We start from the raw sequence: 25,545 nt of genomic DNA, 5'->3' as shown, positions 1-25,545 counted from the left end.
CCTGCTCGTGGCGATACCTCTTGTTAGCAGGTACTGCCGAAGTTCGTCGCTCATGAACGATGAGCCCCTGTCGCTATGTATATAGCTGGGGAACCCGAACAGAGCGAAGATGTCATTCAGACACTTGATGACCGTGGTACTGGTCATGTCTGGGCAAGGGATGGCAAAGGGGAAACGGGAGTACTCATCAACTATATTGAGGAAGTACACATTGCGGTCAGCGGAGGGGAGGGGCCCTTTAAAATCGACGCTCAGGCGTTCGAAGGGGCGGGTGGCCTTGATCAGGCTTGCTCTGTCCGGCCTATAGAAGTGCGGTTTGCACTCGGCGCAGATTTGGCAGCTCCTGGTCATGGTCCTGACCTCCTCGATGGAGTAGGGCAGGTTACGGGATTTGATAAAATGGAAAAACCTGGTGACCCCCGGGTGGCAGAGGTCATTGTGGAGGGACTGCAGCCTATCACTCTGCGCGTTGGCGCATGTACCACGTGATAGGGCATCTGGGGGCTCATTGAGTTTCCCTGGCCGATACAAGATATCATAATTGTAGGTGGAGAGTTCGATTCTCCACCTCAAGATCTTGTCGTTCTTGATTTTACCCCTCTGCTTATTATTAAACATAAAAGCTACTGAACGCTGGTCAGTGAGCAGGGTAAATCGTTTCCCGGCCAGGTAATGCCTCCAGTGACGCACCGCTTCTACAATAGCCTGGGCCTCCTTTTCGACGGAGGAGTGTCTCGTCTCGGGGCCCTGGAGGGTCCTTGAGAAAAAGGCCACGGGTCTGCCCGCCTGGTTAAGGGTCGCGGCTAGGGCGAAGTCGGAGGCATCGCTCTCCACTTGGAAGGGGATGGACTCATCCACCGCGTGCATTGCGGCCTTCGCGATATCGTTCTTGATAAGAGTGAAGGCTGCACACGCCTCTGGTGTCAGGGGGAAGGAGGTGGCTTTGATGAGGGGCCTGGCTTTGTCTGCATAGAGGGGCACCCACTGGGCGTAGTAGGAGAAAAACCCCAGGCATCTCTTCAGTGCTTTTTGGCAGTGGGGAAGGGGTAGCTCCATTAGGGGGCGCATTCTGTCGGGGTCGGGCCCGATGACTCCGTTCTCCACCACGCAGCCGAGGATGGCCAGGCGCTTGGTGTGAAACATACATTTTTCCTTATTGTACGTTAGGTTCAGCCGTTGGGCCGTACGGAGGAAATTTGCTAGATTAACGTCGTGGTCCTGCTGGTCGTGGCCGCAGATGGTGACGTTATCCAAATAGGGGAAGGTTGCCCGCAGCGCGTTCTGGTCAACCATTCGGTCCATCTCCCTTTGGAAGACCGAAACCCCGTTGGTGACGCCGAAGGGGACCCTAAGGAAGTGGTAGAGGCGGCCGTTTGCCTCGAAGGCAGTATACTGGCGGTCCTCATGGCGGATGGGCAGCTGGTGGTACGCTGACTTAAGGTCGATGGTGGAGAATACTTTGTATTGCGCAATCTGATTGACCATATCAGATATGCGAGGGAGGGGGTACGCGTCCAGCTGGGTGTACCGGTTTATGGTTTGGCTGTAGTCGATTACCATGCGGCGTTTTGCAGTGGTTTTAACGACTACAACCTGGGCTCGCCAGGGGCTAGTGCTACCTTCGATAATGCCCTCCTTCAAGAGCCGCTCCACCTCAGAGCTGATAAAAGCTCTGTCCCCGGCACTGTACCGCCTGCTTTTGGTAGCGATGGGTTTACAGTCGCGGGTGAGGTTAGCGAACAGGGGAGGGGGGGGGACTTTTAATGTGGAAAGGCTGCAGGTGGTTTGCAGCGGGCGATTTAAAAGTTGTTGGTTGCAGACTGTGAGTGGGGGGAGGGGTCCACCGTATGCTAGTGTGACACTCTTAAGGTGGCACTGAAAATCCAACCCTAGCAGGACGGCAGCGCAAAGACGGGGCAGGACTAGCAGTTTAAATTTTTGATATTCAGTGCCCCCTACTGACAGGGTCACCACACAGTAGCCGCTGATGTCCATTGACTGGGACTTGGACGCCATAGAAATGCGATGGTGCGTTGGCAGAATCGTGAGGGAGTGGCTACGTACCGTGTCGGGGTGGACGAAACTCTCTGTGCTCCCGCTGTCGATCAGGCAACTGGTGGCGCGGCCGTTTACCGCGATATCCATCATGGAGCTGGATAGATGGTGAGGGTGGCCTTGATCCAGCGTCACGGAGGCCAGTATGTGGCTTAGTGAGTCACTATAGTCATCCGCCGAGACGGTGGTCGGTTCCGGTGACGAAATGGCGGTTGAGTGCGTTGGATACGATGGCGGCGGATGCCATGCGGCCGGGGGTACACAAAATGGCAGATAAGATGGCTGCTCCCACGGCCCGCACGCTGCGCTGCTGGCTGGCTTCCCCTTGCAGGCGTTAGCGTAATGGCCTTTCTTCCCGCAGCCCGAGCAGGTAGCTGTCTTAGCTGGGCAGTGCGCTCTGGGATGTTTTAACTGGCCACAGAAATAGCATTTTTGGGCCTGGTTACTGGGCATCGAAGCAGTTCTTACCGGAGGCTGCTGTCTCGGTTGGGTCGCTGCAGCGGTTGGTGCCGGGGGCGGCGGTCCCGTGTCCCACGGTTTCGATTGCCATGTCTCGGCGCCGTTACGGGGGTATGCCTCGAGGTTTCGGTGGGCCTCCTCTAACGAGAGCGCAAGGGCAATGGCCGTCTTCAGGTCGGGTTCCTTGCTTTCTAGCAGTCTCTGCCGGGTGTGGTCTGACTGGAGGCCCCTGACGAAGGCATCACAGGCGAGTCCCTGCGCGTGCTCCACAGCCGTTACCGCTTTACAATCGCAGTCTCTGCAGAGTGCCAGTAGCGCCCGTGCAAATGCCCCTACCGATTCTCCCGGTTGCTGCCTGCGGGATCCCAAGAGGTGTCGGGCGTAAATTGTGTTCACTGGGCGCGTATATTGCCCTTTTAGTAGCTCGAGGGCCGCCACGTACGTATTAGAGTCCCGGATTAGCATATATACTTGATGGCTCACCTGGGCGGTCAAAATTTTCAGTTTGTGATCCTCCTCTGTAACCTGTGAGATTGCGAGGAAGGATTCAAAGCAGCTCAGCCAGTGTTCAAACTTGGCTGATGCACCCACATCTTGAGGGTCGAGGTCCAGGCGTGGTGGTCTGAGGGCTCTCAGCAATGTCTGCTGTATCCGTTGCTGTTGTTGCTCCTCAGGTGTCGCCATTTAACTTTTAGCTAATAAAATTGATACGCTTATCAATTACTTCATAAAAGGTGATGAGTCGAAGAAGAGATGATGAGTCGAAAGAAGAGATGAATAAGGCTTTTATTAGCTAAGAAGAGACCATGCTTCTTCGTGAGTGACTGAACAAGTCTGAACGAAACCCACACAGTGGTGGGTGGAGTCAGCTGAGGCATGCCTCCATACACAGCGCCACCCAGAGGTGGCAATATACAATACAGTGGTTTACCACACTAGTGAAATTAGTTCTGTCATAATGAGCATACTAACTTTTAAAAGACTACACTCTGGCTGCAATGCCTTCCAAATGTACTGCACTTTGAAACATTAAAGTTTATAGCCACGCCCACTATTCAGACGCACTTCACTCAGTAGGAGAGACGGGGATGCTGTTTGAGTGAAATGTGGTAACACTCGTCAGATTTCACGGTCGTGCACAAGATGTTATCTGCAGCCAGTGGTTCCACTCTGCCCGAAGCCCCCTGAGACTACGGTTCATTGCCAAAGGCACTTTCCCACCAGGAGATTAGAGAAGAGACTAAAAAGAGCCGATCTGCCTAAAATTTAGGTTGTATTGTAATGTGGGTCACGTCATGTAAAGAGATGGAGTAAAAAGAGAAATACATTACAAAGTAACCAAATTTAAGCCTAATCATTTAGCCTTATTTTTCCATGAAATGATGCAGGGTTGATGTTAGTACAATTAACTTGTAATTCCACCTACTGTCAGCAATTAACACATTGGTCCCATCAGAAAAACAAACACAATGAAGTGAATGACTTTTTGATGAAAAAATCTCCTGATGAGAAAAGAGTTAGTGTATTATTTTCCAAGGAAAAAAGGCACCTACCTAGCTTCCTTTTAACCTTTGTAGAGTTTTAAATTGACTTTGTTTAAAAACTGGCATGTATTGTTCCCTGACAATTTGTACAGTAAACAATTTACTAGTCTTCATTCTCAAAGGGATGATTTTCTTGCTCATTCTCAGCTTCCCATTTTTTCCATCACTGTTTATCTTCAAGCACTGCATTTAAGCACAGTGAGTTGGTTGGTGTTCGTTTTCTTCCCATCTCCCACCTTCTTCCATTGGACCATTGAAGTTTACAGCACAGAAAGAGACCATTATGTCTATGCTGGATCTTTGCTAGAGCAATCTGAAACTAATCCCACTGCCCTGCTCTCTCTCCATAGCTCGGAATCTTCCTCTGCTTCAAATATGTGTCCACTTTTCCCTTAAGGCACAACAGTCTCTGCCTCAACCCCTCCCTGTGACAAATCATTCCATGCTCCAAAAATTCTCATTTTAGCTGAGTCTGCAGATCTAATAATTTGGCCAAGACCTGAATTTTAGAAGTAATCAGTCTGGCAGCAGTGATTTAACCTACAATCCCTCCTTATGGAAAAGTATGTGCTGTACCTTTTGCTGTTTTTAAACTTGAGTCATTTATATTTTTTATTTGTTTATACTAAAACCTCTGCAGTCATTGGGACACTGCAAGCATATTTAATGGAGGTCCTCTGTTTAAACTAGTGAGAAACTCCACAAAATGCTTATATTTATTGATCTTGGTAAATTTTTGTATTCATCAAAGCCAGGAGAGGGAATAGTATAATTTGCCACTTTTGGCAACTGGTGTCAGCATGAAGCAGGTCCAGGTCAGGGACCTTATAGAATGGAACGATACAGACTCCAAGTACCCTGTGATCTGCTCCAACAATGTGGTTTAACCTCAACTTCATAAGAGCTTCCACAACAACTGTGAAAGTTAATTTCCCACACCAACCATCCTGGGTGAGATTCCAGATTTATTATTCATTTGCACCATATTTCTGGCAGTTTTTTGCCCAGGGTTTTGGCTGACTAGAAACTGGGTTGAAATCATCCAGTCACATTCCATATAGGGCAAGTACAACTGGTAAAAAGTGAATATCCCTGTCCTGTCACCCTGGGTTTGGTTTGTGCTCTGGGTCCAGAGGTTAAAGAACCATATCACCCAGTTTCCCCCTCGTACCCCTTTTTAAAAAAAAATGTAAATGTTGCATTTGTTCACATTGCATGTGTGTGTCCACTGGGATTGATTCAGAGTTAATAATTGGAGAGAATTTATGACAGGAAGTAGGTCAGATTCTGAATGATTTCAGGCAGTCTCTGGCTGCTGTTTGTCACTATAAATGTTGATGAACTTGTCAACTAAAAGCAGTAAAAAAAAAGTATGATGGTTGAAAAGACCCTGTGGTGTAAAGGTTAAGGTGCAAGCTTCACAGCACTGTCCTGAGTGGGTGGTGGCAGACACTTGAGTTGATGTGTCTGAAGTCTGAGGGGTTTTGTCAGTTCTCAGCAGGGCTATTTGATGGGAATGTCTTGGGCACACCCATCCCAGGGAAAGGACTGACATTTGATCAACGTCTTCAGCATGTGTGCCTCTTGTCCACTAAATCACAGAATAGCATTGGTAATGAGATACAATCCTGCAACTGAAGAATGACTAGAAGTTAATAGAGGTGAAGACAGTGTAGAAGATAAAATAAAAACAAAAAGGGCTGAGTTGCAGGAGAGACTTTTGTTTTGACGAGTGCTGGGCATGTAGGAAATAGAACTCTAATGGGCCAACATAAAATGGGTTTACCCACATAGTAGAAATGACTTTTGCCACTCGGTGTCTAAAGAACACGTACAAAACTTGCGGCCAGCCTTGGGTTTTATCTGGCTTGAATTGCAGAATTTAGCACAGCTATTCAAAAATGTGAAAGACACCTAGTTAATTAAGGAGGATTCTTCCAATGGCAGTTGCTATTTGTACATTTTAGAGGCGCTACATAGTGAGGATTAGCAGCATGCTTCTTCCATAAGAGATGCTTCCAGGAGTAATTGCAATTTAGTTATTCCTGGAATGCTTCCCCTGTGTTGGAAGAGCCTATCATTGATCTGTAACGCCAGTGAAACTGCTTTATCCCAGCTAGTGGGGTTGTTTCAGTGCGCTGCATATCATAAATAAATGCTGCTGCAGGGAGATTGTTCTGTGAGCAGCTTAGTGTGAACTGATAGTTGGAAGCAAGCTCCCACAAACAGCAATGTGATAGTGACCAGATAATCTGTTTTAGTGATGTTGATTGGGACATAAATATTGGCCAGGACACCTGGGAGAACTCCCCTACTCTTCTCCGAAATAGTGCCATGGGATCTTTTACATCCACCTGAGAGGGCAGACGGGGCCTCGGTTTAACGTCTCATCTGAAAGACGGTACCTCTGACAGTGCAGCACTCCCTCAGCACTGCACTGGAGTGTCAGCGTAGGTTTCTGTGCTCAAGTCTCTGGAGTGAGACTTGAACCCACAACCTTCTGACTCAGACGCGAGAGTGCTACCCACTGAGCCATGGTTGACACTTAGTTTATTTTACTCCATGTATAAAGCGCAGCATCTAACCTTTGTGTGTACACTATAATGAGTTCAGATAAATTTGTTCTTGAATATCCATTATTCAGTAACACCATCTACAGTATTTTGGATTATACAGAGTCATTATTTGTGCGTAGAAAAAATCTGAATTATCCAATAATTTGCATTAAGCAATGTAGATAACACAAAATGTAGAAATTTGAACTACCACAGAATTCAAATTGAGCAACTTTGAATTAAGAGTAGATTATATAACCAGTGTGACTGACAGGAAAAAAACCCAGTAAACTGTTACAGGAAGTACATGCTGCATCTGTGCACAATTCCTGTAGTGCAGGGCTTTTAGTATGGCACTCACTTCCTGTCCACATTAACCTTCCTGTGTCATTATTTCTTCGTCACACTTTTTATGCCAACATTTATAATGAAAAAATCATGTGCCAGCATGTTATAATGGAAAAGTCCAATGGCAGTGTTTTGTTGCACTTGGTTGACGAACAACATGAATCACTCAAAATGCTCATTTGGGAAAAAAAGTGTCAGCTACCTTTTTCCTCAGCAGGGAATTTCTAAAAGGTTTTAAACAAAATAAAAAAAGCCTGGGCTTTGACTGGATATTTTTTCTTACAAGAGTTGGTTAAGTTTCCAACCACATTGTGCATTTTGAACATGAGCATGTTACATTTCAGCATTTCTGACTATGCCATCATGGGGGTGGGGTGCTTTGTGCAATATATATTCAAACTGCTACTATTGAGGGAAACGAGGCTCTCTGATTTAAGTTCATGGGACAGAAACACTAGCAGGTATAGATTAGATTTCAGATTGGGTGTCTGGACCAGCATGGTGTTGACAATGGAAGGTCATTTTATATTTGTGATCTTCAGACTCTTGCTGCTGCAACATCTCTCTTAATTTGAATTCAGCAGGGGCCATTGCCACGTTAGGCTGGTGGATGTGGCTAGGTAGTTTGACTGAAAGCTGACACTCGTTAGGCTGAGGGGGGAAAAAAGACAGGAGATTGCAGGGAGAGGATGTTCTGCCCTGGACTAAATGACTGCATGCAGACAAATGAGTTCTGTTTTAAGTCAAATAAGATGACTCACTGATGGGAAGCATAGTATCCTAATTATTTTGTATTATTATCTGAAGTCAAATCATGTTGATTGAACGAAATGGAGATTTGATAGAGGTGTTCAAAATCATGAGGGGTCTGGACAGAGTAGATAGAGAGAAACTGTTCCCATTGGCAGAAGGGTGGAGAACCAGAGGACACCGATTTAAGGTGATTGGCAAAAGAACCAAAGGCGATGTAAGAAAAAACCGTTTTACGCAGCGAGTGGTTAAGATCTGCAATGCACTGCCTGAAAGGGTGGTGGAGACAGACTCAATCTTGACTTTCAAAAAGGAGTTGAATAAGTACCTGAAGGAAAAAAAATTGCAGGGCTATGGGGAAAGGGCGGGGGGGTGGGACTAACTGAGTCGGCACGGGCTCAACGGGCCAAATGACCTCCTTCTGTGCTGTAACCATTCTATGATTCTAAGTGAATCCAATCATAACTTGCTGCGTATGTTCACATGCTGTGAAATAAAGCAACTTAACAATTGGTTTTAAGCCTTATCTCACCAAATGTTTGCTCGGTCCGCCTTTGGCGAGATTGTAGAAGTAAACGTGCAAGTGACACGAATATCCAGTTCAAGTCACAAGGATGTATTATTGTTACATCCCGGACTGATTTTTTTTATTCCAACGGGAATTGCATTTATATAGCGCCTTCAATGTCAAAACATCCCATGGTTACTCAGCACAATCAAAATAGGGCCGAATGGCTTTACAGTAGAAGACACTAAGAATATCCCAACACTGGACAAACAGGAGTGAGGAGGGGAGGGGGAGGAGCTAAACACGATCAAAATCACTAAGGAAGTGGTACTCGGTAAAATAATGGGACTCGAGGCGGATAAATCACCTGGACCTGATGGCTTACATCCTAGGGTCTTGAGGGAAGTGGCGGTAGGGATTGTGGATGCATTGGTAATAATTTTCCAAAACTCCCTGGACTCAGCAAAGGTCCTGGCAGACTGAAAAACTGCGATTGTAACACCCTTATTTAAAAAGGGCAGTAGACAGAAGGCTGGAAACTATAGACCGGTTAGCCTAACATCTGTGGTAGGTAAAATTTTGGAGTCCATTATTAAGGAGACAGTAACAGGACATTTGGATAATCATAATTTAATAGGACAAAGTCAGCATGGTTTTATGAAGGGGAAGTCATGTTTGACAAATTTGCTGGAGTTCTTTGAGGAAGTAACATATAGGGTGGATAAAGGGGAACCAGTGGACGTAGTGTATTTAGACTTCCAAAAGGCATTTGACAAGGTGCCACACAAAAGATTATTGCTTAAGATAAAAAATCACGGGATTGGGGGTAATATTCTGGCATGGATAGAGGATTGGCTATCTAACAGAAGGCAGAGAGTTGGGATAAATGGTTCATTCTCAGACTGGCAATCAGTAACTAGTGGTGTTCCGCAGGGGTCAGTGCTGGGTCCCCAACTCTTTACAATCTATATTAACGATTTGGAGGAGGGGACCAAGTGTAACATATCAAAGTTTGCAGATGATACTAAGATGGGGGGGAAAGTAGTGAGTGAGGAGGACATAAAAAACCTGCAAGGGGACATAGACAGGCTAAGTAAGTGGGCAGAGATTTGGCAGATGGAATACAATACTGGAAAGTGTGAGGTTATGCACTTTGGCAGGAAAAATCGTAGAGCAAGTTATTATCTTAATGGCAAGAAACTGGAAAGTACTGAAGTACAAAGGGATCTGGGGGTCCTGGTGCACGAAACTCAAAAGGTTAGTATGCAGGTGCAGCAAGTGATTGGGAGGGCCAATGGAATGTTGGCTTTCATTGCTAGGGGGATAGAATATAAAAACAGGGAGGTATTGCTTCAGTCGTACAAGGTATTGGTGAGACCGCACCTGGAATACTGCATACAGTTTTGGTGTCCATACTTAAGAAAAGACATACTTGCTCTCGAGGAAGGTTCACTCGGTTAATCCCGGGGATGAGGGGATGGACATATGAGGAGAGGTTGAGTAGATTGGGACTCTACTCATTGGAGTTCAGAAGAATGAGAGGCGATCTTATTGAAACATGTAAGATTGTGAAGGGGTTGGATCGGGTGGATGCGGGGAGGATGTTCCCGATGATGGGTGAAACTAGAACTAGGGGGCATAGTCTTAGAATAAGGGGCTGCTCTTTCAAAACTGAGATGAGGAACTACTTCACTCAGAGGGTGGTAGGTCCATGGAATATGCTGCCCCAAAAAGCTGTAGAAGCTACATCATTACATAAATTTAAAACAGAAATAGACAGTTTCCTAGAAGTAAAGGGAATTAAGGGTTACGGGGAGCGGGCAGGAATTTGGACATGAGTCCAGGTTCGGATCGGACATGGCCCTGTGGGTAGCGGAGTGGGCCCAGGGGCCGTGTAGCCTGATCCTGCTCCTATTTCGTGTGTCTAATTCTGTTAGATTCAGGAGATGGTTCTGTGATAACAACAGAAAATGCTGGAAATACTCAGCAGGCCAGGCAGCATCCGTGGAGAGAGAAACAGAGTTAATGTTTCAGGTCTGGGACCCTTCATCAGAACTGGAAAAAGCTGGCGATGTAACAGATATTAAGCAGGTGCAGAGACAGGGAGGGGGGTTAGGAGGGGAGGAAGAAATAGAAAGAACATCCTGTACTTTTGTAAGAGGCAGGAAAGATAAAATGTTGCAAATGGGAATGGCAAAAATCATACTGCTTGAAAAATGGGGGCAGGGATAATTATCTGAAATTGTTGAACTCAATGTTGAGTCCGGCAGACTGCAAAGTGCCCAATCGAAAAATGAGGTGCTGTTCCTCGAGCTTACATTGAGCTTCATTGGAACAATGCAATATCCCGAGGACAGAGAGATCAGAGTGGGAGTGAAGCGGTGAATTAAAGTGATAGGCGACCGGAAGCTCAGGGTCACCCGTATGGACTGAACGGAGGTGTTCCGCAAAGCGGTCGCCCAATTTGCGTTTGGTCTCCCCAATGTAGAGGAGACCACATCGTGAGCAGCGAATACAGTATACTAAATTGCAAGAAGTACAAGTAAATCGCTGTTTCACCTGGAAGGGGTGTTTGGGGCCCTGGACAGTGGGAAGGGAGGAGGTAAAAGGGCAAAAAATGTTCCCGAGTACCTAGTGGGAGTGTGGCTGGAATACAAGGTGGGAAGATTTTTGCAGATGTAGGCTGGGACAAAGGAGTGAAGGTATTTGAAGATCAGTATGAGGAGTTTAACTTCCAGTACATTGAGGTCAAGGAACCAGTGTAAGTCAGCAAAGGCTGCGGATGGGTAAGTGGGACTTTGTGTTGGACAGGCTGCGTTTGGATAAGTTTGAGTTTTTGGAGGATGCGAAAGGAGGGTAATTAAATAATCAAGTCTAGGGATGACCAAAGCACGGCTAAAGGTTTCAGTGCTGGAAGGGCTGAGATCAGAGCATGGCCGGGCAGTGTTGTGCAGATGAAAATAGACAGTCTTGGTAATTCACAGGATGTGGGGTTTAAAGCTCAGAGATTAATGTTTACCTGTAATATTTAAAACACATACTGAGCAGTAACTATTTTAAATAAAATAGTCCTTTGAAAGCCCTTTTGGAGTTCTTTCTCCTCCATCCTTCCCTAATATCTGCCTGAGGACCCTGACCTTTCCCCTCCCATTTGCCGGCCCTCCCTCCCATTGCCATTCACAAAGTCTGCCCCCATCCTGAGCACTGTACTGTCCCCTCCCTTTTGATGGTCCCTGCCCCATGCTGGACACCCATACCTTTCTCCCTATTTCCAATGCATACACACCCCTATGACTATGCTTTTGTCAGTGACCCCCTACAACTCCTTCATACTGTCCCCACCCCCTGCATGCACCTCCCAGTACACCCACTCTCAGCAAGACAACTTCCCAATGCATCCACCACCTACCACTGCCATCCAGTGCACCCACACCTTAAGCCCTCACTTCACCCTCCCAATGTTCCCACAGCCCAGGGATCTCCCTGGTGCTCTCATACTTTACACTTACCTTCCCATTCCTGCAATCATGTCTAGTGCATTTCTGATTGGTTGTTTTTGTGATTGTATTCTACCAAAACACATTCTATGGCATATAACAGCCATGGTAGTTGTCCAATTCTTCCTGACTGAACCTCTGCCCAGCCCAGTGCCCACTGCCACCACTCCCCAGCTTCAAGCCTTGTCTTGTCCTTACTCTAAACCGGCCAGCTCTTGTCTCCATACTTTTCTCTTGCTGTCCTCCACTTGAGGCTCACTTTTTCCAAATTCGTGATGAGCAGATTTCAACTCTGAACTGGAAAAGGGCTATTTAATAATCTGTGCATGATGGCAGTCATCTTGCTACATTCCCTGGGCTTTAATGAACATGTCAAAGACACACAGTGGGAATGGCAAACATAAATCAAGACTTGCATTTATAAAGCGCCTTTCACGACTTCAAGCCAAGCCAATGCCAATGAAGTACTTTTGCAGTGTCGTCACTGTTGTACTGTAGGAAGAGAGAGGAGACAGACGAAAGTAAAGATTTAAAAGTGAAGAAAGGGCAAGAAAAAGAGTAGGTTACACATACAGATAGCAAGAAGATAAAACATAGGAAGATTTAACGCAGAGAAACTATGGATGGATGTAACTAAAACAGAGGAAGCAAAGCTTTAGAAAGTGAAGGACAAGTAGGAAGACATTAAGAGAGACTTTTAAAAAAAATTTGCCTATGAACCAGACCATGGAAGAGCAACTTGTATAATTTTATTGATGGTAATGGAACCACAAGAAAAATGTTTTAATCATGCCCCAATTTTTCATCTGGTTCCACTATAACTAAACAGCTTTCTTTTGAACAGATATCATTTTTTGTTCTTAAAAGCAGGATGAGAATAGCTGAACTGCATTAAAATTAGCCCTTGACAGTTGCAACTAACACATGAACCTATTTGGGAAGCTTTATCCATCGCTGGTTTCTTCATGTTGGTTGCCAGGCTGTCGTAGGGTTTAGAACAGAGAAGAAAAGGATTACTTCAAAGGCTCAAAGTGGGATGCATAACTTCTAGACTGTGCATCAGTTCTGTGTGACATTAAGCTGAACTTTTAAGCCATTTAGACCTTGAGTTAGTTCAATGAAGAAGCAAAATGTAGTAATGAGCCCACATCTTTTCATTTAAATGTTCAAAAAGTTACTTATTTTCCTTTACAACTTGCCTTTTTACTACTTAATGTCCATCACGCTGTGGCTCAAACTTCAGTGATATATTCATGCACTTGATGAGACTGCTACTTTTTGTATTTGAGTCTCAGTTGGACAGAACACAGTAGGTATTTGAGGAAATAAAACTCTAACCCTCGCTCCCCCTCGCCTGCTCCTGCTCCCCCTCGCCTGCTCCTGCTCCCCCGCCCCCTGCCCTCTGCCCATCCTGATCTAGTTATTAGCCCACCCTCTAACCTTGCTTGTGAACTGTATACTGCCCTTGGTCTTGACTCCCCATGTGCACTGCCACAGGTGATGGACTTGTACAGATTTGAAGGTGGAGGCAGGGAGTTCCCATGAAGTTTCACACATGGTCACTTTGGCCAAGTATTAGATGGCTCACAATGCCCCTGAAGAATTAAGAGTTTTCTTTTTTTTTAAAGGATCAAAGTGTTTAAAATAAAACCAGCCTTCCTTCATGCATCGTTAGACAAGACTATATCATGTTTCTTGTACCCCAGATAGTCCAAAACTTTTCAGATCACATCAAAAACACCAATATGTGGCAACGAGGCTCCTGAATGTTTTGTATACAATTCAGATTTTTGACATTTGCAGTAAACAGCAATTTCAATAAGGATGCTTTCAATGGCTATTTCTGAAAAAAATCTTGAGGTTAAATGTTGAGTGATTACTAGACTTACTGGCATCTAATTTTCCCTGCCTCTATTTTAGCTAACAGGAGTAGCTGGGCTGGGGTTGCTACTTTACTATATGTTCTGACTGTCTGAATAAGCGGCAACAAAGAACGGCTCCCAAAAATTGTATTTGTGAGCCTTACTAATTGCCAGATGAAATTTAAACTTGAAATTGTATGACAAAAATGAATTTATTTTTTAATATTTCAACAGCCATTCTGCTTATTTCAGTATGTATTCCAACAGTAGCTTGTGCGGGGGAAGAGTACTCTTTCAGTATAGTTCAACCTAAACACGATCATTTCTTACGAACAGGGGATGGCATTTTGTAATAAATAGTAAATCAAAAATAATGTTGCACGTCAGTGTTCATTTCTACATCAACATTATAGCTAACATTCATGTGGAAATTAATGAGAGGTTTTCTTTTGCTGTTACAATGTTTGTGTGGGCAGAATCTAGTGGGTTGTACTAGCTGTTTCATTGAGACATGAGGCCACATATGCAAGACCTTGGATTTCAGGCTGGAGTCCCTGGATCTTAAAGGGGCTGCAAGAGAATCCCAGCAAGTTCCCAAAGTCAGCTGGCTGACAATGTTCTGGAAGTTAGGAGAGGGGACTCCCTGAACAATGTCACTATTTGCCAGGACTTTGAAAACCACCATACAAAGCATAAAATAAATGCTGAAAATATGGATAAATTGATGTTAATTTCCAAAGTAATATGTGATTATTTGCCAGGAAGGCCATTCCAGAAAGCAGCTTCAAAAATGTCTACACTCTTTTTGTTGCAGTTCTTGATGCTGATTGTTCCAATGCACGGTCAGAATAGACGTAATAAATCCCGGATCGCCTGTCATGTTTCATGCATTGTATTGAACCATGAATTATGATGAGCACTGACTGATGCAAGATCCCATGAGCCTAAGACTCTCCAGTGCTGAGCCGTTTATCCAATTTGTAGTAAGTCTTTTCCATTTGTTTGAAAATAGAAAATGACATAGACTGATGTGGTATAAAACTATCAACGAGGATAAGTAACAGTTTAGGCCATTCTGGGCACATCCTGGTGAAATTCAACTTCGGTTGGGGGGTGTTTACAAAATGGGCAATAGCCAAATGGCGGCACATTATACACCTTTCCATTGACTTCAATCCACAGTCGCTCTATATTTAATTGTGGCTTCAATGCTCTCTAAAACATTTTTCTTTAGCCTCCAGAAAACATATTGGCCCATAATTTCCGATCCCTACGGGTGTGTATGAGCTGTGTACACACCCATAAGGACCTCAGAAGTGCCAGTTTCAGGCATGCGAAGCGCATGCGCTAAAAACTGGCATTTCCGATCTGTCAAGACTCCTGGAAAAGGGCCTCTGCAGGCGGAGAGTATCGCTTTCTGCAGAACCTCCGCCCACTGAAATCCTTTAAAAATCTTGCACCTGGTAAAAGCAGGCGTACGGCCTGCTTTTACCAGCATAAGAGTTTTAAAAAGTTTTTTAAAATTTCACTCATTTATAATTTAAAAAATACTTTTTTAAAAAAAGGTAAGTTTATTTTTAGTCCTGTAAAAAACTTCAATTATTTTTTTCAAAAAATTAAATTTTTGTTTAAAATATTTAATTTAATGTAATTTTAACTCATTTTAAAAACGTGATGGTTTTTTAAAAATGTATTTAATGTTGTAGTGTCTTTTTTCAGTGATCCCCATTCATACTTTTGACAAGTCTATCTGTCAAAAGTATGAAGGGGGATTCCCTTCTCCCTTCTCTCATTGGCTCCCCGTGGCCCATGCGAACCGCATGTGCCCCTGGGATACGTGGGCCCTGCGCATTTCGTCGTGGAGAGGCCCAGGATCGGAAATGGCCGGACCTCGGGCGTAGATTTTTTCCTGATAGGAGGCTTCCTGTGTGCAGATGGCTCCTATCAGAAATTACAGGCCATTGTCTAAAAAAAAATTGTTTTGGACTTGCTTTTTTCTGCTTATTTATTTTTTTAAAAAGCATATCAATAAGATTCAAAACTATGATTTAAATCCCATAAATGGTCTGAATTCATGATTGAATTATGGTGTGTGCCGTGAGAGGAGATATAAATCTCCAGTATTCTTCACAATATATTCTGTTCAAGTATGAATTGGGTAAAGAAGTTGGTAATGTTAATAGATAGAGATGGATCAAATTCTATGCTGTATTCCCTTGTGTCTTGGTTCAGTACTGCTGAGGCAGTTGTGTAAGTCTATTATTGTGTGGTATAGATTCTTATGTTTAAACTTTGAGCATTCTCGAAGTTTGTTAAACATTCATGTGATGCAGCTTTAGAAGATATATATTTTGAAAGATTTCCAACTGAATCTTCAAAAACCCAAATTCCAATTATTTAAATGTGTGGCAACACCTTTGTGAAATACGAGGAATATTTAGTGGCCTGATATTCCTTATACAGGAAACTTTGTGCTATCCAGCACCGACGGGACCGAGCTGTTGCCGTTCCCTCAAAACTGCCGGACACACCAGCGTTAATGTTGAAACATACGGAGCTTTTCATCTCCGTATCTGACAACAAACACTGTTGCTTAGCAACAGCTTCTAAACAGTCGGCCTGTACCTTGGAAGCATCTCTCTGAAGCTGTTGCTAAGCTACAGAGACTTTGCAGAGCCTGACTGTTGAAAAAAAAAAGCCACGAGAAGAAAAAAAACCCACGAGAAGAAAAAAAAACCTAACAAAACAGCTCCTGATTTTTGCCGGTGGCTCGAGCTTGCCAGACATTTAGCCTCCGGATAACACAAAGTTTCCTGTACTAATGTTTGAAGTTGCAACAAATTTGAGAATCACCTGGAAGCTGTTCATTTTAGTAACTTTTTGGTTCATGTGTTTTTCATATGTTTGCTTTATATTCTGGAGTTTACTGTTTTACTCCGTGTCATTTTGTAAGACTGATGGACCTTCAATAGCCACAAAACTAGAAGTTATAGACTTAAACAAGTTGGCTTTTAATCACTAAGATCAGAGCTAACATCTCAACACGCCGACTGGTTCACAGGAATGAGTCATACAGATCCTGGGATCTTTATGTAAGAGAAGTCGGGGCGGAGCCAAGAGCCAAGACCTGGAACCTCCCAGGTTAGTCGGGAAAGAGGAAGTGAAACTATACACAGTGGGGGAGGGTAATATACATGTGTGCAAAACAAATACAGGATCAAGACAAACAGATTTCATTACATTCACCCCTTCTATAGATTTAGTCCATCGGGGTGATGCTTCTTAAAAGTTGGTATAAGTGAGTCTGTCAGGAGGTTTTGCAGTTCTCAGTGATCGGCGCAAAGCCGGTTGAGGTGCCTCTAGGGGAGTGGATTCTGGTTCCTCCGCTGTCCGGGCCTCCGCAGTGTCTTCCAGGTTATCTGCAGTGTCCTCCAGGTTAAAGTTGGGTATTGATACCTCTGGGCGTCCTGTCTCTTTGTAGTGTAGGTCTTCATCGGGTAGTCTCCCATCGTTCTCTCCGCTCCCCGAGGGAGCGAGGTCTTTTATGGAAACAGTGTCCTCTCGCCCGTCAGAGTATTCGGTATAGGCGTACTGAGGGTTTGCATGGAGGAGCTGTACCTTTTCCACAAGGGGGTCCGTTTTATGGCCTCTCACGTGCTTCCGCAATAGTACTGTTCCCCGGAGACATCAGCCACGCGGGTAGAGATATGCCCGAGGTGGATTTCCGGGGGAAAACGAACATCTTTTCGTGAGGGGTAGCGTTAGTGGCAGTACATAACAGAGACCTTATGGAGTGGAGCACGTCTGGGAGGACTTCCTGCCAGCGGGAGGCCGGAAGGCCTTTTGACTTTAAGGCTAATGTGACAGCCTTCCAAACAGTAGCATTCTCCCTTTCCACTTGCCCATTACCCCGGGGGTTGTAGCTAGTGGTTCTGCTAGTGGCTATCCCCTTCGAGAGCAAGAACTGGCGCAGCTCGTCACTCATGAATGACGTCCCCTATCGCTGTGTATGTAGTTCGGCATGCCAAACATGCAGAATAGATTACAGAGACACTTGATGACCATGGCACTGGTCATGTCTGGGCAGGGAATGGCGAAGGGGAAGCGGGAATATTCATCAATGATATTGAGGAAGTATACGCTACGGTCGGCAGAGGGAAGGGGTCCCTTGAAGTCCAGACTTAGGCGCTCGAATGGCTGTGTGGCTTTGATAAGGTGTGCACGGTCAGGCCTGTAGAAACGAGGCTTGCATTCCGCACAGATGCGGCAGGCTCTGGTCATTGCCCTGACCACCTCGATGGAGCGGGGCAGATTGCGGGACTTTATAAAATGGTATAGTCGGGTGACCCCTGGGTGACAGAGGTCGTTGTGGAGACCCTGTAATTTGTCCGTATGAATGCTGGCATACATTCCCCGCGATAGGGCGTCTGGGGGTTCGTTAAGGGCTCCCGGCCTGTACATAATATCATAGTCGAACGTGGATAGTTTGATCCTCCACCTGAGTATTTTGTCATTCTTGATTTTCCCTCTTTGTTTGTTATTAAACATGAAAGCCACCGACCGCTGGTCAGTGAGCAGGGTGAAACGTTTGCCAGCTAGGTAGTGTCTCCAGTGCCGCACTGCCTCCACTATAGCCTGTGCCTCCTTCTCGACGGAAGAGTGCCTGATTTCAGGTCCCTGAAGGGTTCGGGAGAAGAAGGCCACAGGTCTCCCAGCCTGATTGAGGGTCGCAGCTAAGGCAAAGTCTGACTCATCGCTTTTGACTTGAAAGGGAATGCGTTCGTCCACTGCACACACTGCAGCCCTTTCAATGTCCTGTTTAATACTGGTGAAAGCCTCCCGAGCTTCAGCTGATAGTGGGAAGGACGTTGATTTAATGAGGGGTCGGGCCTTATCAGAGTAATTGGGCACCCATTGGGCACAATACGAAAAAAATCCCAGGCACCTTTTTAAAGCTTTGGGATTGTGTGGCAGGGGCAGTTCCTTTTAGGGGGCGTAATCGGTCAGGGTCCGGTCCAATTACCCCATCTTCCACCACACAGCCGAGGATACAGAGACGGGTTGTGTTGAAGACACAGTTGTCTTCGTTGTAGGTTAGATTCAGCTTTAGGGCAGTTTTAAAAAATCTCGCAAGATTTAGATCGTGGTCTTGCTGGTTGTGCCCGCAGATAGTGACATTGTCCAGATAGGGGTAGGTAGCTTGTAGTTTATTCTCGTCAACCATGCGGTCCATCTCACGTTGGAAGACCGAGACCCCATTTTTTACTCCGAAGGGCACTCTGAGAAAATGGTAGAGGCGCCCGTTCACCTCGAAGGCGGTGTATGGGCAGTCCTCCGTTCTAATGGGGAGCTGGTGATACGCGGATTTGAGGTCGATAGTCGAGAAGACTCGGTATTGCGCAATCTGGTTGACCATTTCTGATATGCGGGGTAAAGGGTAGGCGTCCAGCTGGGTATAAATATTAACAGTCTGGCTGTAGTCAATTACCATCCGTTTCTTTTTGCTATTTTTAACTATGACTACTTGGGCACGCCACGGGCTGGTACTGCATTCAATAATGCCTTCCCGCAGGAGTCTGTCCACTTCCGCCTTGATAAAGTGTCTGTCTTCCAGACTGTACCGTCTACTTTTGGTCGCTATGGGCCTACAGTTCGGAGCGAGATTAGCGAATAAAGAGGGCGGGCTGATTTTTAAGGTTGATAGGCCACAGACTGTGAGTGGCGGCTGGGACCCGCCATATGCTAGCGTGACACTTTCGTGGTGGCACTGGAAGTCCAGGCCCAAGATTACATTAACACAGAGTTCTGGCATCACGAGGAGTTTAAAATCCTTGTAGTCCGTGCCTTTTACAGTCAGTGTTACCACACAGTAGCCCAAAATGTCCGAAGTGTGGGGCTTAGCAGCCATAGCAATTCTGCTCCGTGTAGGAGTTACCGTTAATGAGTGCCGCCGTACCAGGCTAGGGTGGATAAAACTCTCGGTACTCCCACAGTCAATTAAACATTTCGTTAAATTCCCGTTTACCTGTATGTCCATCATGGATTTTGTCAACGGGTGTGGCCTCGATTGATCCACCGTGATCGAAGCCACTGTTGGGCCCTGGGCGGCCGTTGAGTCGGGAAAAGATGGCGGATCCCAAGATGGCGGCCCGCACGAGGCGGTGACGGAGTTGGAAATCGGATTCCCCCTGCAGACTTTGCTAAAATGCCCCTTTTTCTTACATTTGAAGCATGTAGCGTCCTTCGCTGGGCATCGTTGTCTTGGGTGTTTGGCCTGGCCGCAGAAGTAGCATTTCGGGCCTCGAGACATTGCTGCTGTAGTAGGACTCCTGGGTGAACTTCTGTGTGGGGACTCCGGCGGCGTAGAGCTGGTCTGAGACCTGGATGGGGAAGATGGCTGATTCCAAGATGGCGGCCCCCTCGGCGCGCACGAGGCGGTGAGGGCCGCATGGCCGGAAGAATAAGAGTCAGAGTTTTTCTGGGCCACGTCCAGCGATCGCGCAGTGGCCACTGCCTTTTTTAAGTCCAGGACCACCACCTCCAGCAGTCTCTGCCGGATATAATTCGATTTGAGGCCCGTGATGAAGGAATCGCGGACCAATTCGTCAGAGTACGCGTTGGCCGTCACGGCCTTGCAGTTACAGTCCCGGACCAGGTCCTTTAGGCCCTGTAAGAAATCGTCCATTGATTCCTCTGGTCGCTGCCTGCGTGTAGCCAGCAGATGTCTGGTGTACACGTCGTTTACCGGCCTCTGGTATTGGGCCTTCAGGATAGTGATGGCCTCCGTGTAAGAGGTGGCGTCCCGGATGAACGAATAAATCCGATGACTAACGTGAGTAGTCAGTAGACTCAGTTTATCTACCTCGCTAGCGGATGAGGCCCCCGCGAAGAGTTCGAAGCATTTGAGCCAGTGTCCAAATTGATTTGATGCTTCAGCAGAATGTGGATCCAAGTCCAGACGCTCTGGTTTTAGGAGTCGATCCATCCTAGTATTCTTTAGTGATTAAAATTGATGGGCCTTCAATAACCACAAAACTAGAAGTTATAGACTTAAACAAGTTGGCTTTTAATCACTAAGATCAGAGCTAACATCTCAACACGCCGACTGGTTCACAGGAATGAGTCATACAGATCCTGGGATCTTTATGTAAGAGAAGTCAGGGGCGGAGCCAAGAGCCAAGACCTGGAACCTCCCAGGTTAGTCGGGAAAGAGGAAGTGAAACTATACACAGTGGGGGAGGGTAATATACATGAGTGCAAAACGAATACAGGATCAAGACAAACAGATTTCATTACAAAGACTATTGACTTTATTAGGAGGTTGCTTTGCATTGACCTTGTTTTCTCCCTTTTGTACCAAACTCTTATGTTTGCTCTGTGCTGGAAGGGACTTGCCAATATTTCTAAGACTAAATTAATTCAAAAGCCCAAGCCTTCAACTTCTGTTTCACTTTTCTTGATATTTATTCCCATCCCTTAATGTCCTTAATTCTGTCCTTGCTCAACATTCACACAGGCATTATTCCAGCCAGGGTCACTGTATAGCAATCACAAGTGAAAACCCTAGGTGTGTTTTGTCCTCCATTTCTCCTCCTCCCTCGCCAATCTCTGAGATGGTAAAGCTAATAGTAATGTCACTTGGCTAGTAATCCAGAGGCCTGGACTAATGATCTGGAGATATGAGTTCAAATCCCACCATGGCAGCTGGGGAATTTAAATTCAGTTAATTAAATAAATCTGGAATAAAAAGCTAGTATCAGTAATGGTAACCATGAAACTATCGGATTGTCATTAAAAACCTATCTGGTTCACCAATGTCCTTTAGGGAAGGAAATCTGCCGTCCTTACCTGATCTGGCTTATATGTGACTCCAGACCTACAGCAATGTGGTTGACTCTTCACTGCCCACAATCAACGGATCAGATCAAAACTGCAGTCCTGCCACATCCAGTCATGAATGGTGGTGGACCATTAAACAACTAACAGGAGGAGAAGGCTCCATGAATATCCCCATCCTCAATGATGGTGGAGCCCAGCACGTGAGTGCAAAAGACAAGGCTGAAGCGTTTGCAACCATCTTCAGCCAGAAGTTCTGAGTGGATGATCCATATCGGCCTCCTCCTGAGGTCCCCGCCATCGCAGAAGCCAGCCTTCAGCCAATTCAATTCAGTCCACGTGACACCAAGAAACGGCTGAGCGCACTGGATACAGCAAAGGCTATGGGCCCCGACAACATCCCGGCTATCATGCTGAAGACTTGTGCTCCAGAACTAGCTGCGCCTCTAGCCAAGCTGTTCCAGCACAGCTACAACACTGGCATCTATCCGACAATGTGGAAAACTGCTCAGGTATGTCCTCTCCACAAAAAGCAGGACAAATCCAATCCCGATCAGTCGCCTCTCAATCATCAGCAAAATGATGGAGAGTGTCATCGACAGTGCTATCAAGCGGCCCTTACTCACCAATAGCCTGCTCACTGATGCCCAGTTTGGGTTCCGCCAAGACCACTCCGCTCCCGACCTCATTACAACCTTGGTCCAAACATGGACAAAGGAGCTGAATTCCAGAGGTGAGGTGAGAGTGACTGCCCTTGACATCAAGGCAGCATTTGACTGAGTGTGGCATCAAGGAGCCCTAGTAAAATTGAAGTCAATGGGAATTGGGGAGGAAAACTCTCCACTGGCTGGAGTCATACATAGTACAAAGGAAAATGGTTGTGGTGGTTGGAAGTCAATCATCACAACCCCAGGACATCGCTGCAGGAGTTCCTCAGGGCAGTGTCTTGGGCCCAACCATCTTCAGCTGCTTCATCAATGACCTCCCCTCCATCATAAGGTCAGAAGTGTGGATGTTCGCTGATAACTGCAGAGTGTTCAGTGCCATTCGCAACTCCTCAGATAATGAAGCAGTCCATGCCTGCATGCAGCAAGACCTGGATGACATTCAGGCTTGGGCTGCTGTGTGGCGCGAATGTTACCTGCCACTTAAGTGCCAGGCAATGACTATCTCCAACAAGCAAGGGTCTAACCACTGCCCCTTGACATTCAACAGCATTACCATCACTGAATCCCTCACCATCAATATCCTGGGGGTCACCATTGACCAGAAACTTAACTGGACCAGCCACATAAATACTGTGGCAACAAGAGCAGGTCAGAGGCTGGGTATTCTGCGGTGAGTTTTTCACCTTCCGACTCCGCAAAGCCTTTCCGCCATCTACAAGGCACAAGTCAAGATTATGATGGAATACTCTCCACTTGCCTGGATGAGTGCAGCTGCAACAACACTCAAGAAGCTCAACACCATCCAAGACAAAGCAGCTCGCTTGATTAGCACCTCATCCACCACCTTAAACCTTCACTCCCTCCACCACCAGTGTACCATGGCTGCAGTGTGTACCATCTACAAGATGCACTGCAGCGACTCACCAAGGCTTCTTTGGCAGCACCTCCCAAACCCGTGACCTCTACCACCTAGAAGGACATGGGCAGCAGGTGCATGGGAACACCACCACCTCCAAGTTCCCCTCCAAGTCACACACCATCCTGACTTGGAAGTATATCACTGTTCCTTCATCGTCGCTGGGTCAAAATCCTGGAACTCCCTCCCTAACAGCACTGTGGGAGTACCTTCACCACACAGCGGTTCAAGAAGGCGGCGCACCATCACCTTCTCAAGGGCAACTAGGGTTCGGCAATAAATGCTGGCCTTACCAGCGACGCCCACATCCCATTCTGGGCTGTATGTCTTCGTATCACAGCATGAGTTCCATTTACCCATCGGGGAGCTGCTCTGTTTAATTCAAACTTGCTACGTATTTAACTTAGCAACTGGGCAACTTCTATATTAACTTGATTTATCTAGGAATTCCTCACTCTCTACTAAGGCTTGTCCCCTTGCTGCTTGAGTTGTAGCAGAGCCTAACCTAGGGGAAAGGGTCTAACAGGCACGTTTGGCATGTTAGATTGCATTCCTTTTCTCTTGTGTATTTTAGTTTCATGCGCTGAAATCTTTCAATCAAAACAAATATGCTTTGTTGTCTTTTTATTCTGGAGGTGGATGGAATTTCATTAGGTATCTAAAGGCACATAAAGCGATGTTTTGAAAAGTTTGTAAAAGTAGTAGTTTATATTTAAGTAAATTATCACCTGGACATTGTGCACCAGTAATCCTATACTCTGGGAAAACTGTAAACTACCATCTGAATCATTAAGAATAAAATACTGTGGTGCTGCAGTGCCGCATGGTTTGTTCTCCAATTTGACCTACATCTCTGTTCACATCCCAGCAAACCCAAGTGTTGGTGGCAACACCAGCTCATAGGAAGATCAGTATTGCGCGACTGGCAATATTTGCATTGTTAAATGTTTAGTCTCATAGTCACAATGGCACAGAAGGAGGCCATTCAGCCCATCGAGTCTGTGCCGGCTCCCTGTAGAGCAATCCCATTCCCCTGCTCTATCCCTGATAACTTTTCAACTCATTTGTTCTCTTTAATGCATTCCTGTCCCCAATGTTCCCTATGCAGTATATAGTTTTACTTGTAGTAATGCACAGCTGCCCCTTCCTTCCCCATCCCCGCTATTACTGATCTGCAGCAAACTCTACAATGCAAATGACCCAACTCTTTTTAGGGGGGAAAATAAGGTAATCCATAAAAACACCATTTTTTGAAGAGCGTGTTAGCATTAGCGCATTCTTTCATATGGCAACAGGTTACTAGGAATCTGTGGCCATATTTGATTCAGTCATTTGACCCATTGCAACATTGTCTTTTGTTGAGCTTTATATGTACAGGAAACTTTCTGGTATCCGGCACGGACCGGACCGACGTGGTGCCGGTTCATCAAAAATTCCAGATAACCGAACGCTATAGTGAAAGATATGGAGCTCAGAGCTCCGTATAAAGCAACAAACCCTTCAGAACAATCAGCACAAGTTGCAAGCGTCTCTGTAGCTTAGCAACAGCTGCAGCTACACCCTTGCACAGCAACAAATGGAGTAAAAAAAGTAATAAAAGTTACCTGAACCTACTCCTGAATTTTGCCGGTTAACCGACATTTCCGGTTATTTAGGGGCCGGTTAATCGAAAGTTTCCTGTACTGACAGTTGCATAGGTTGTTACTACTTCACTGAATTCATGTCATATATTTAATGAAGAACATTTTCGTAGTCTAATTGATTTGCCAGACAAGAGAGGTGAAATGAACAATCCTTGTTATTTCCAGTTGTGCACCCAACCAGCTGGACAGTTTCTAGTGCAGTTTAACATGGTGGAAAAAGGTTATGTTACCCAAATTGTGTATCTTGAGACAGAAGAGATGCTCTTTTAAGAAACACACAAACCCTACACAACACACCTATGGTGGTGCAGTTGCCACTAGATATTCTATTTTATATTGAGGCACATTTTGGACTGTTTATTTAGGAATATTAAAGGGTATGTAAAGCAAGTAGGAGAGTGGAATTAGACTATGGCTTATGTGGAGAAAGACACTGGTACAGAGTTGATGGTCCAAGAGATTTGTTGTTATGCTATAAAATTCTATGATTTTCTGATTATTTGTTGCAGTTGCTTTTTAGAGTAATGTTGTGAAAGTGAAGAATGCCATCTTACCAAGGGGCATTTTTTTCCCCTCCAGTTTTCTTGATTTCTGTCCTGAAGGTGCTGACTCATGCCGAGGTACAGTCTCAAGGACACTGGGTACCTCATGTCTCAATGAACCATCCATTCTTCTTCTATAAATCTAGACAGTGCGTGTACTGTTTAACCATGGTGGGGCTGTCACAATTGAGCCAAACCCTGTCCGTCCTTGACGTCCACACGCCACACTTTCCAGCAAGAGTAACTGGGTTGGAGCAGAAACTCTTCCCTCGCCAGGATATGCAGAGAACTTTGGTAGCAGTTCTACCACTGCCCCACCCCCCGCCCCCCAGCAGAGATCAGCTAATTCAGCACATGCTGGG

The 25,545-nt window shown here is 45.7% G+C and overlaps 1 protein-coding gene across 3 annotated transcripts in view; it reads left to right on the top strand.

Moving 5' to 3' along the window:
* The window catches only part of mrps28 (mitochondrial ribosomal protein S28), a 165,849-nt gene that overhangs the window by 127,945 nt on the left and 12,359 nt on the right, over positions 1-25,545 (top strand). For 2 of the 3 annotated variants that reach the window (XR_015079029.1, XR_015079028.1), the window contains exon 3: positions 14,393-14,561. The exons of the other annotated variant lie outside the window; for it this stretch is intronic. The gene's annotated coding sequence lies outside the window, so the exon portion shown is untranslated. The remainder of the gene's footprint in view (positions 1-14,392; positions 14,562-25,545) is intronic. 3 annotated transcript variants of the gene reach the window in all.

Source organism: Somniosus microcephalus, chromosome 7 (genome assembly GCF_052327205.1).
Source record: "Somniosus microcephalus isolate GS21.2 chromosome 7, FLI_Smic_1.0, whole genome shotgun sequence".
Lineage (NCBI taxonomy): Eukaryota > Metazoa > Chordata > Chondrichthyes > Squaliformes > Somniosidae > Somniosus > Somniosus microcephalus.
The sequence above is the reverse complement of the archived record's forward strand: the minus strand, read 5'-3'. Positions and strand labels throughout refer to the sequence as shown.